This window comes from Protopterus annectens, chromosome 9.part0 (assembly GCF_019279795.1).
Source record: "Protopterus annectens isolate FY-2018-M chromosome 9.part0, PAN1.0, whole genome shotgun sequence".
NCBI classification, from domain to species: domain Eukaryota; kingdom Metazoa; phylum Chordata; order Ceratodontiformes; family Protopteridae; genus Protopterus; species Protopterus annectens.
The window spans coordinates 1,095,426,791-1,095,439,482 of record NC_056743.1 but is presented as its reverse complement, the minus strand read 5'-3'; the positions used below and the strand labels follow the sequence as shown (position 1 = coordinate 1,095,439,482).

At 39.4% G+C, this 12,692-nt stretch overlaps 1 non-coding gene across 1 annotated transcript; it reads right to left on the bottom strand.

The window, feature by feature from the left end:
• Window positions 1-1,781: 1,781 nt before the first annotated feature.
• LOC122812401 lies at window positions 1,782-1,943 on the bottom strand. Its single transcript, XR_006366413.1, has one exon. It is a non-coding gene; the product is annotated as a U1 spliceosomal RNA (small nuclear RNA).
• Between the last annotated feature and the right edge of the window lie 10,749 nt (window positions 1,944-12,692).

Here is a 12,692-nt window from a genome sequence, read left to right as displayed (position 1 = left end):
CTATTTTAATACCAATACAACTTGCAATAGTAAGAACGTGGTGTACTTAGCTAGGTGCTTGAACTGCCCCTCATTTTATATAGGGAAAACCAACAGGCCCCTAAAAGACCGTATCAGGGAACATAATTATCACATAAGGAAGGGATCTGAGTTCAATGCCCTAGCCAAGCACTGTAAATCTTTGGGCCCTGAACACACTTTTACTTTCTTTGTCATACAACATTTAATACCCAGTTATAGAGGAGGCGACATCATTAATAGGACCCTAGAATGTGAATTAAGGTGGATCATCAGATGTAAAGCAGATGATCCACCTGGACTCAATGATAAAGCACATATCAAACCAGTATTGAAAGGGAGAAGAGTTCGCAGACCCAGATGAATTTTTTAAACATTTCATGCACATTATTTAATATACAATATTATTTATGTTTCTTGTATAAAAATGGACTACATGCATGTTTGATGCTGATGCACATCTGGGACAAAAGTGTTTTAAATGCACATATATGCGTTTGTATCTCTTGGCAGTTTTTAATTTATATATATTTTTTAAGTCATAAATTTATGTTTTTTAATATGTTTTTTAATATGTTTTTAATATATATTAACTATATTTTTATAGTTTAGCACATTATGCACTAGTACATAGGTTCAAATGAATGAATTTTTAAATTGCAAGTTATATGTACATTATATTAGTTTACTTAACTGTATATGAAGAGATGTTTGAATATATGGTACATATACCTTTTAATGGCGCTTTAAGGCTTAGTAATGAATCTAGTTGTGATTGGTCAGTATTGACTATATAAGACTGCATCATCATAAGAAGTTGTAAAGTTTGAACACTTTATTTCTGTCAATAAAGCTGCTTTTATCTCATTGAAGTTGATGACTGCCATTTCCTGACGTTGGAGCAGTGTAGTGGATTTCTGTTACAGACGTTTTCCTGAAGAGGAAAGGTTTTGTTTGGCGTTCTACAATATCTTGCTACTTGCATTGGAACAGTGGCTGTGATTGGTCTAGCACAGTTTACGTCCTGAAAAGGAAAGGTTTTGTTGGCGTTTTATTTTTGCTACACTGGAACAGTGAGTGTGCTTTTTTAGCACAGTTTAGATTACTTGCTTTTATATTTGACATTGCCACAGCGTTGTATGGTGAATGATTTAAGTTATATTTTTTCCTTTTTCTCGCTGTCGGACTTCCTTCTGAGTGCTGTGGCATCTGTGGCTTGTTTATTTAAAGTAAAGGAGATATCAGCTCTACAGTTTGTGCTAAAGACTGTGCAAATGGCTAAGAAAAAAAATCATCATATGTCTTCTGCCTATTAAATGTTTGATTACCAGACCAGTCTATAAAGCATATACAAATGGTGTATACTATTTGCCTAAAAGTAACAACTTACCTGACAATAACTCTGAGAGAGAAGAACTCATCTAAGCAGTACACTTAGATAACCTATTTGCCAATCCTGTGACCGTGTTTTATGAGTGCTAAGTGTACACTGCACATGCAAGCTCTAGTTACTTAAATAGGTTCATAAGTTCATAGGTGAGTATTAGGCTAGCTGCCCTTGTGGGCCATTTTAAGCCAAGTCAATTTCCCTCAAAGGTGAGAATCAAACCTTATACCCTGTGTCTGTGAGGTAAACATCTTGACCACTATACCAATCCCCAACCCCAAAGGGAAGTGTAGAAAGTTTCACTGAGATATGATCTGATCACCGTATTCAATGTCCAGACTGCTAACCAGTACACCATGGAATCAAATGAAAAGTTCAGGGGACTGTGTGAACACAGTCCCCTACTACCATAAGTCATGCAGTTGAGCTTTCCACATTTGGAGAAATCGCAGTGGTCAACCCAGCCGAAGTGTGCAATGGAAGAACCTCACCCTGTGGAAACCACTTTTTTGATTGTGGTAATCCCCCTGTGAGGTATCACTTATCATAAATGACTTGCTTCATTGCATGTTGCTCAGTAAGCAAGTATAAGAGTTTAAGAGAAAAGAAAGTGATAAAAATTGATTTTAATCACCTTAAGTTCTGTAAAGAAGTTGTTAGACTTTTGAAGAGTAGAGAAAGCAATGTGATTTGATTTTCTTTTTCCGTCTCATCTCTGTGTTTGCACATGGAATGGCTATTAAGTGTGTCTGCATAATGCAGTAGGCCAGAGGAATGGCCCTACTCCATCCTCATACTTATGTTTTTGAACCTAATTCATTCTTAGCAAATACTGTGTTAGTATTTATTTTCTCTACCTGTCCTTACTTTCTCTGACAATGCTTTTATTACTGTTTTCCTAAAATAATGCTTCCTTCCCCTGTGCCTACTTGTCCTTCATATATTTTTCTGTCTTATTTCCAGACCTGTGACCTCTTGGTGACCAAATTACATGCAAATCTGTGCCAACTGAGTCCCAACCACACAGCCCAAGAACGAAACCACTGACTGTCAGCATTTCAAAACCGCTGTCTCTTGCTAGTTAGAATAAGCATCAAATGTGTGTTGCATCTAAGTAGAGTTTATAGTTCCTATGTAATACTATTAGTCTGTTTTTAAATGCTGCTGAATGCGGGAGGGGGCTATCTTCAGACCTCCATCTTCTTCACATTGGAAACATATGCTCATGATTAGATAAAATATTACCCATTTTCTCCTACATTTAAACTGGGATCCCTACCCTGATAATGCAGGAAACCCAGTCATGCATTCATACAGATACAGTGCTGTAGGGCAACTTTGTCATGATAGCTGTCTAATCACAAAATTGTGCGGCAGAAGTTTAATGCACAGTTTCTACACAACTGTGGTGGTCTTCACCACTCCTCCACCACTTTGCCTGGTTGTGCCTTTGCTCCCACCATTTGTGTCCTGAAAAGACTTGACTAAAGTATTAGTAGAAAAAAATAAACTAATTGCCAGAAGAACAGAACTCAGCTGCTCATATCTTCCACTTTGGGAGATTATTCCTGTAGGCATCCAATGGATACTTGGGTATAGCATCACTCCTTTTCCTTCACCTCACTCAGGCTCACTATGCTCCTCTAGTCTACCCCCAATTCCCACCCACCCCACTACAACTGCACTTATGACACACTATCTCCACCCCTCTCTCACTCTCCTTTCCAATCATAATCCCTCACTTCCTTCTTTCAGCATACATACTCATCAACCAATCATCCCTCCACAATTACACCTCCTCTCTTACATTCTCCCCCTCCAAGCAACATACAACCACACCTACTTGCCTACTATAGTAATTACAACCCACTACATGGCTGATCAGCAACTAGTAAATCTTCTAAAAATCAGATATTACTATTGGTACCACCATTCTTTTCCACATAGATAAAAAAAGATCATTTATTTCTAATTTCCACTCCACAAATCTTCTACTTTCCAACACCAGCACATATACCTACTGTATTTCTTTGAAATGTAGGAGGAAACTGGAGCCTGGAGAAAACACAAGCAAACACAGGGAGGACATGCAGACTCCACACAGAAGGCACCCCAGCTGAGAACTGAACTGGAGAACCTCTTGCTGTGTGGTGACAACACTACTCACTGTGCATGTAAAATCAGACAAAATAACCTATTAAACTAACCTCCAAAATAATAATTACCATAACCCAAAATTATTTTGGTCTTCCATAAATCAGCTTCATAGCCCTTGCCAATCCACACAAAAAAATCCAATAATCCTGTAAATGGTGCAGAAGAATTTAATTACAAATTCAATAGTGCAGTGTCTTTCCTACTCAATAACACAAACCACAATACCTCATATAAAATGCATACCTAAAAATCTACCCATAATCTATCCCTCTAGTCAGTCTCAACCTCTACCATTAAAAAATTGCTACTCAAACTAAAACCCACATCTCTTGCACCAGGCAACCTACCAGAGGAATGTCTAAAAATGACAGCAGAGACCATAGCTCATCCTTTATCAATTCTGATAAATCAATCTATCACAGAATCTCATATACCTCTAATATGGAACAAATGCTACAGTCTTCCTATTTACAAAGGTGTTCATTCCACTGAACTAACTAATTATATAGACCTATTGCTATTCTCTCCCATCTGTCCAAGATACTTGAAAAATGCATCCAGTCCCAACACCTTCACTATATAACACAAACTACATTTCACTCTTCATCACAGCATGGCTTTTACCCCCACCAAAGTATCTTAACTGTCCTCCTTAGCTTTAACAATACAGTCAATAGTAAGAAAGGTGAAGGTAACCTTGTATCTGCCCTCTTCCTTGATAGCTCACAGTCTCCCACCCTATACTCCTGCAAAAACTCTCTAATCTAGGTCTTCAGAATCCCTCTCTATCCTTGTTCTTCAGCTACCTTTATAATTGACTCCTGACTGTAAAATAGCTGACAATCATATCTACCTTTCTCCCCATTACTTTTGGAGTCCACTGGGATCCATACTGGGGCCTTTCTTCTTTAGCATCTTTATGAATGAGCTTGCTTTAACAAACAAACAAAAAAGAACACCTTAATACAATATTTAAATGACACTGCTATCATCTGCTCAACAAAAAACATTGATTCTCTACAAAAATCTGACCCAAGAAACATTACTTCCATAGGAAACTGTCTGACTATCCCTCATCCATTCCTTAACCTCAACAAATCAAAGCTATTACTCTTTATAAACAAACATATCACAACAAAAAGTCCTTCTTCAATATTACCTCTTCTAACAACACCAAAATAGAACTTGTCCCCTAAACTAACTCTTAGGAGTTTATACAGATGAAAACCTAACATTTGATGTCTATATACAACATACAGTGAAAAACACACACCAAAAGCTAAGCAGTCTGTATAGAGCCCAACCCTGTCTTACTAGCACTGCAAGATGTCATATCGCCACCATCCTTCTATTTCACTAAGACTGCAAGAAGTCATATCACCACCACCCTCCTACCTTACTAACAATGCAAGATGCCATATCACCACTGCCCTCCTATCTTACTAACAGTGCTAGATGCCATATCGCCACCACCCTCCTTCTACCTACCCTCTCCTGTGCTGCTCCTATACTTATAAATACCCAACAAACACAGCTGAACAAGGTTGAGCAATGTTTTGAGGCTGCAAAATTTGCCACCATCCTCCCCGACAAAATACATTACTGTCTTGTAATCAGAGACCAAAACTTCAAACTCCATCCCAGTAGCAATACGACACATTTCCTCACTGAAGTCCTTTAAGCAACTGCTAAAATTCCACCTACTCAACATCTGGCCCTGTAAATGCTCCTCACCTGGACAATCTCTCTCTTGTCTGCAACTGCCTCCCCACATCTATCTCCCATAATGCAACAAAGAATGTATTTATAAATAATTGTAAATAACTAACTACCATTACATTGCTATTGTAACTGGAAATGTAGTACTGCTTATATTAATATGTTCATGTATATAATTCTATCATTCTCATGTTTTATTGTATAAAACTCTACTTTTGTTATTATTAAATTGGAGCCTTTCTCCTCAGGCCTCCTCTGAAAATGGGTCTTGTGCCAGTTGGGCTTCCCCTGTAAACAAAAGCAATAGATAGATAAATAAATAAATATAATTATATCCATCCACCAGAGTGCTTTGTAAAGGTGGAACACATATATAGTCACACAGTACAAAGAAGATAAAGTGAGAGGATCCAAATCAGAAGATAGACTGGTATGAGATGAGGTCACATTTAGGACAAGGATAGTTAATAATGAATCAAACTCTTAATATTCATAATATACTTTGTGTACAATGTGGTACTGTATTTGCAGGTAATTATAGCTATTGATTACTATGGTGCAGCAAGTTGTTTTTTAAATTTATGCCCTTTATGAACTATAATGTATTGTTAAATGTCTCATTTTCATCACAATCAGTCATTTATCTTGTGAGATGAGTGCTTTGCTTCACTATGACATTGGAGTTTTCGTCTTCAATAACCTATCCTAAAATTCTGAGTAGAATCACCCTTTTTGTTTTTGTTATTTACTGTTCATGTCAGTAGCCTTGGTCTGAATGGTTTACTCACAGTGTTTATATAGTAAGACATACGTTTCCAGAAAAGAAAATTGCTTAACTCATCACAACAGTTTTAATAGATGTAATGGGCTTATTGTGTTTGTTATGACTGGTCACTTAAATTTATATATTTTTAGCTCCATTCTGCCTTGATGTTGTATAAGCTGGTAAAATGTTGGAAATTATTAAAATGTTATTCACTATGGCCATGGAAGGCACACAACGCTCCTAAAGCAGCAGATAACACTGGAAGTAACCCCTACACACACAAAAAGAAGGAATCCATACCAAACACCATGGATATAAGCATCATACCCACTAACATCAACTGAAAAGCACTGACTGGGTAGTAACATCATGAATCATAATAATCTGCCAGAGTTATAGGTAGTTCCAGTGGATATGAAAGATCCCACAGTGCTAATCATGGCTTTTATTACAAAACAATCACAGAAAATAGTGAAATAAAAACTTTTTTTCAAATGAGAAGGTTTGTACAGTAACAATCTGGTAGGAATATCAGAAACAAAAGCAAGATTAGGCTAACCTGATATCCAGGTTTTCGAAAGCATACAATTAAGTGAGCCAACATACTTTAATTTCAGGTACCCCCTCTCTTGCATATTAAAAAAAAAACACTACTCAATTTTAAAACAGTAAAGGGAAGATATAAGGCAGGAAAAGCAGCATTTTAGACCTCCTAGGATCCAGAGCAATTGATAAAAAATGCTATAAGGCTTCTTCCTGTCCCATACAAATCCCTCCGAATTGAAGTATCACTCCGTAGCAGCATTATAGTGCATATTAGCTTTAACTAGAATTTGTATGGGTCACTCTCCAAAAGAAGTCATGCATCTTACAGTCAGGCCCACTATAACATATAATATTCCCCTGACTATTAATCTCTTAACAGCTAGTTAAGTAAAAGGGTCATGAAACTCAGATATTTGTTCCAAACAGAAGTCATGGATCACTTTAATACACTAAGCATTCCCAGTAAGAGTATAATGCTCCCATCTGACTTTCTACTTAGAAATATGTTTAGTAAAATCATTCATTTCACAATAAAAAATATCATTCCTCTTTTTTCAACCTTCATTACAAAAAAAGCTCATCTCCAATGCAAGAAAACACCCGCAAAAAATTAGAAAAAAATCCAAACAGAACTCAGAAAATTCATCTTCTGCAACATAACCAGACTTACAACCAACAGCTTACTACAGAATGCTGCCTCTTTATAGGATATGAATAAGAGCCCTACAAAATGGTAAAGAAAATATTCATAATTCCCTTTTCAAAACTATTGGACAATAAAGACATCTATAACGTAAGCAGGAAATCTCAATAAAAATGTTTTTATCAAAAACACCATCTTAGAAAAACAGAGGAACCAGTTCGACAAGCCATATCTTGATCGCATAGATTTCAACTTTGTGCTAATCCTCCAGCCCTTGTTGATACCCAAAATTAAGACCTATAACCTATATAGAAACAAAGGAAACTGCAGTCAGTGCAACACAATCAGCTTTCCCAAAATCCATACTTTTCAACTCATTCAACTGCAAACCCAACTCCATACCTGTTCTATGAATTGCATTCACCAAAACTTGCATATCAGAGACATTCTTAGCAATGAAAACCATATCATCAACATACATCAGAATAACTCCTACAACAACATCTTGTGTTCGACACTTACAAATAAGCAATACACCTTGTACCCAAAAAAGCAATAAATGAACTCAACAAATAAACAAAAGGGGCTTAAAGGACACTGCTGCCTTATACCCCCCTCCAAAAAAAAGACAAACCTTCCCCACTCAACCATTTTTAATGGGGAAAACTAACAAAAGAGAATACATTTCCATAATAAAATTAAAATAGGATATGTCTACATGCAAAACCAATAAAAAAAAAAGTTAAAGGACTTTAAACAACCTTCTCCAGCAGACCCAACATAATCGGTCTTGTGGGCCTACTATAACATATAATATGCCCTTAAACTTCCCTACCACCAACCGATAGTTCTATCTTTTGTAAAACAGTCTAAACCAAAAATCCTATAATCAATTCCCAACAAAGAACTTGGTCTCTAGTTACACAAAAGCCATCATTACCATTCTTCTTGGTAAATATAACACCTCTTCATATAACCTTGTTGTAGAATCATCTTCAATCCATAAACATTCAGTAAAAAATGCAATAGTAGTAAAACTTGCTGCCAGTTCAAACTAGTATAGAAATTAATGTCAACCCCATTGAGAGCTGGCATAGACTGCTTATGAGAATCAAAGCATGGTCAAACTCTAAGACGGGTAATAGAAGTACACAGGATACCCAACTCATGTTCAGTAAAGCTTGTTACTTTCCTCAGGGCAAAACAATCTAACAAATATTGTTCTATAACCAACAATTTACCATTCTTATCCTCTGCAGCTTCCCCCAACTTCATAAATGAACTAGCCATGTACGACTGCTCATCTTTTTTTCTGCTTACAAATCTGTATATTTCTAATCTCCAATAACTGCTTAACCTTCAGCTACCCTCCCACCAAGTCACTTACCTCCAGTTTAGCAGATAACATGTTCATGTCTTCCCAGTCACATTTGGCAAGGTCCAAGTAATGCTGTCTCAAAGTACAGCAAAACATATTTCAAAGTTTACCTTTAAATCCACCAAAAATTCCAATAATAATAATAAAACATATGCCTCCCTAAGTTATATTCTGACAGCCAACAAATAACAGTAGTCCATATGATCGAATGTTCATAATTTTTGAATGTGTTTAACACTGACAGAAGTGATCAAAAGTAATTTGATTGCTTCTGTCTGTGTTAAGTTCATGCAAGGCTGTGCACAATGGGGATCAGGAAATGTACCCATTGCCAGACACACTTGTAATAGGTGACTCCATAGTCAGACACACTGACGTCCCGCTCACCAGACTGAACAAGGAAAAGGTCACAGTAAGCTGCCTGTCAGGAGCTAGAATCCGCCACATAACACAGGCACTCAGGTCACTCCACAGCAAGTACAAATATGACTCAGTCATTGTACATGCCGGTGTGAACGACCTGAGACGTACCTCCCTGGACTACATGAAAAGAGACATTGAGGAGCTCTCTGATTATGTAGCCCAGGCCGGTATGACCCTGACCCTGAGCAGCATCTTACCCTCACCAAGAATGATGCCACAGTACAAAGACAAAATAATCAGTTTTAACAATTGGCTTAATTACTGGTGTCATTCTAAGGGGATCCAATGTCTGTCTGCTTGGAATGACATGCTTGACAAGCCACGCTGCTTCGCAAGGGATGGCTTGCACCTGTCACCCCTGGGCTTCCGGATATTGGCCAGGGCTCTTGCCACCCCCATAGTGCCTTTTTTAGGCAAGGCTCAAATGACAAACCTACCTCCCTAGAAAACACAAGTGGAAAAAAACTAGGGGTAATGCTGCTCAATGCCAGAAGTCTAAACCTCAAGATGCACACCCTCAAAGCCCTCCTCAGTATGGAGAACATCGATGTCTGTGCAGTGACTGAAACCTGGTTCAAGGCTCCTGAGAGCACCCCATCACTATCAGGTTTTTACCTCATATCATACTTTCCGGCCCCAAAACTTGGACCGAACCACAAAAGGAGGGGGAGTATCCATTTTCATCAAAGATACCCACACCTCCAGGTTAGTGGCAACGCACGAAGCATCGGAGACTATCCAGGTGCAACTAACCATAGGCAAAACTGCCTTACAGTTTGTAGCATGCTACAGACCACCCTCTCAAACTCAGGAACCCCACACAGCCTTCCTGAAGACACTGGAGAGTATGAATGTCTCTCCAAATACCATCATTTTGAGAGACTTCAACTACCCAAACAGACTGGGAACATTACTCAAGCCCCAACACCCTAGCCCAAAGGTTCCTAGAATTCATAAACTCAAATGCAATGGAACAACTAGTCACCATTCCCACAAGAGGAGACAATATACTAGCCCTGATCATCACAAACATGGGGACAAAATGCTCCACACCGGAAGTATATCCCTCTTTGGTAAGATCAGACCATAAATTAATCTCACTGGAAATCCACATCCCACCCCCACCCCCTGCACAAAAGACCACAGTGAAGAACTTCTCAAAAGCAAACTTTACACTTCTTAAGACCGAAGTGGTATCCTTCAAGGCCCCTGGGCCAGTGGAAACCACAACCCACACTGCTGAATCCTTTGCAAATGCCTTCTATGGGCACCTTCAAGAATGCATGGATCATGCAATCCCAAATAAAACCAAGACCCATTCCCCCAAAGGCAGGCGCCCAGTCTGGTGGACCCCAGCCATAAACAAACTTTACAACAGGAGGAGGAAGCTACTACATGACAGAGCAAAATCCCTAAAAGGGAAGGCATCTCTGATCAGTACTAGCAAAAAACTACGATCACTCATAAAATCATCCAGGGCCAACTTTGAGAGAAAAATCGCAAAAGACACAAAAGACAATCACAAGGCCTTCTTTAGCTATGTTAGAAACCTGGGTGGAAACTCCCAGATATGCTCAGAGTTGGTCCAAAATGACACAAAATACACTGAACCCACTGACATTGCCAACATTCTGGCAGACAAGTTCAGTGCAAATTCCCAAAAGGAGAAATAACTATCCCAGCAGAGTGTAGCCTCCCTAACATCTCAGATGCCCAGGTGAGAGCCGCCCTCTCTAAAGCTAAAAACACAGCATCAATGGGACCGGATGGTGTCCCGGGCTGTGGGCTACATGAACTCCAAGAGGAACTAAACCCACACATAAGGTTGCTGTTTAATCTTAGCCTTACTACAGGATACGTACCCAAAGAGTGGCGTACGGCAACAGTGGTCCCACTTCACAAAGGCGGTGCTTCTACGGACCCTGGAAATTACCGCCCCATAAGCTTGACGAGCCTGGTCTGCAAAGCTATGGAGAGGATCATTATGGAACTCATAAACAAAGACATTGCGGACCTACAGACATTGGATCCTACCCAATTTGGCTTTGTCAAGGGCAGATCCTGCCTTTTAAACTTGGTCGACTTTTTTGAAACAGTCACTAAGGCCATTGATGAAGTTAAGGCAGTTCACACAGCCTACCTTGACTTTGCAAAAGCCTTTGACACAATACCCCACTCGGGCATCATAGACAAACTCACCAGCTTAAATGTAAACCCATATGTCACAAGATGGGTTGCAAACTGGCTCAAGGACAGAACCCACAGGGTCAGAGTTGCTGGAGCTATGTCAGACTCTAAGCCAGTCACAAGCGGTGTCCCATAGGGCTCAGTCCTGGGACCCCTCTTGTTCAGCATTTATTTTTCCGAGGTACAGGCAAACATAGGAGGTTTGTGGCTGACAAAGTTCGCAGATGACGGCAAACTGGGCGCCATAATTGATACTCCAGTGGACACAAACATCCTTCAGAGAGGCCTCATAGAAATGGATAATTGGTGCCAGAGCCATGGCTTTAAGCTGAACGCTAAAAAATGTATAGTCATACCCTTTGGGAAAAACAAGGTGCCGACAAATTACCACATAGGCGGTAATCCATTAAGTATGGAAGAGGTAATCAGGGATCTAGGGACCCAGGTTGACAGTAACCTCTCATTTGACACTCACATTGCCAAAGTGGTTAGGAAGACCTTCTATATTGCCCACCTTATCATGAAGGGTTTCACATCTAGATCAAGAGAGGTCATTGTGCCCCTGTACTCTTCTCTTATCAGGCCAATGATTGAGTACAATGCCCCATTTGGGATGTATCTCACCCGACACCTGCAGCAGTTGGAAAGACCCCAAAAGTTCCTCACCAAGAGGATAAAGGGTCTTAAACATATGTCATATGCTGCCCGACTGAAAAAACTCCAGCTCTATTCAGTCGCATACCGCCTACTCAGAGGTGATCTGTGCCTGACGTATAAGGCAATGTCCAATCCTGAATTAATGGACATGCTCCACCTCAGAAAATCCAAATCCATCAGAGCCACAAGAACAAGTGACTTAAACCTCAACACAGAAATAAATAGGACATGCTGGAGGGACAGATTCATAACCCAGAGGTTCCCTACACTCTGGAACAGAATCCCAGTCCATGTTAGGCAGAGCCCTTCACTGACTCTATTCAAGAGAAATCTCGACGAGTGGATGGGAGATCGTAGGTTTACCCCGGGGGTCATCTCTGTGTCACTACTAGACAGATGCATAGTAAACTAAACCCTAAAAGGGCGTAGTATTCTCATCCTAAGGGGTGGTGTAAGCCACATACACTCTGGCTAGGCTTATAAATGCCTTAGGGCAGATAGCCTAGTACGAACTTATGAACCTATGAACCCACTGTAGATCAGCCTTGAAGTTATTCTATTTAATTAGTGGGGGTGTGGGAGGTGCAGGTGGGCATATGTTTTGGTTTTTCACTGTTTTGCCTTTCGGTCATTCGGGATTGATTGTTAGCCATTCAGTGTTTGTGTACTTCTGTTTCAAAGTATACCTCCAAAAAACATATCCCTTATACCAATACTGAAACATACTATTAGTAGAAAACATAAGAGTACCTCTCACAATCCTACTTGAACAATCAGTAAAACAGACAGCATCTAATAATTCCATATGATC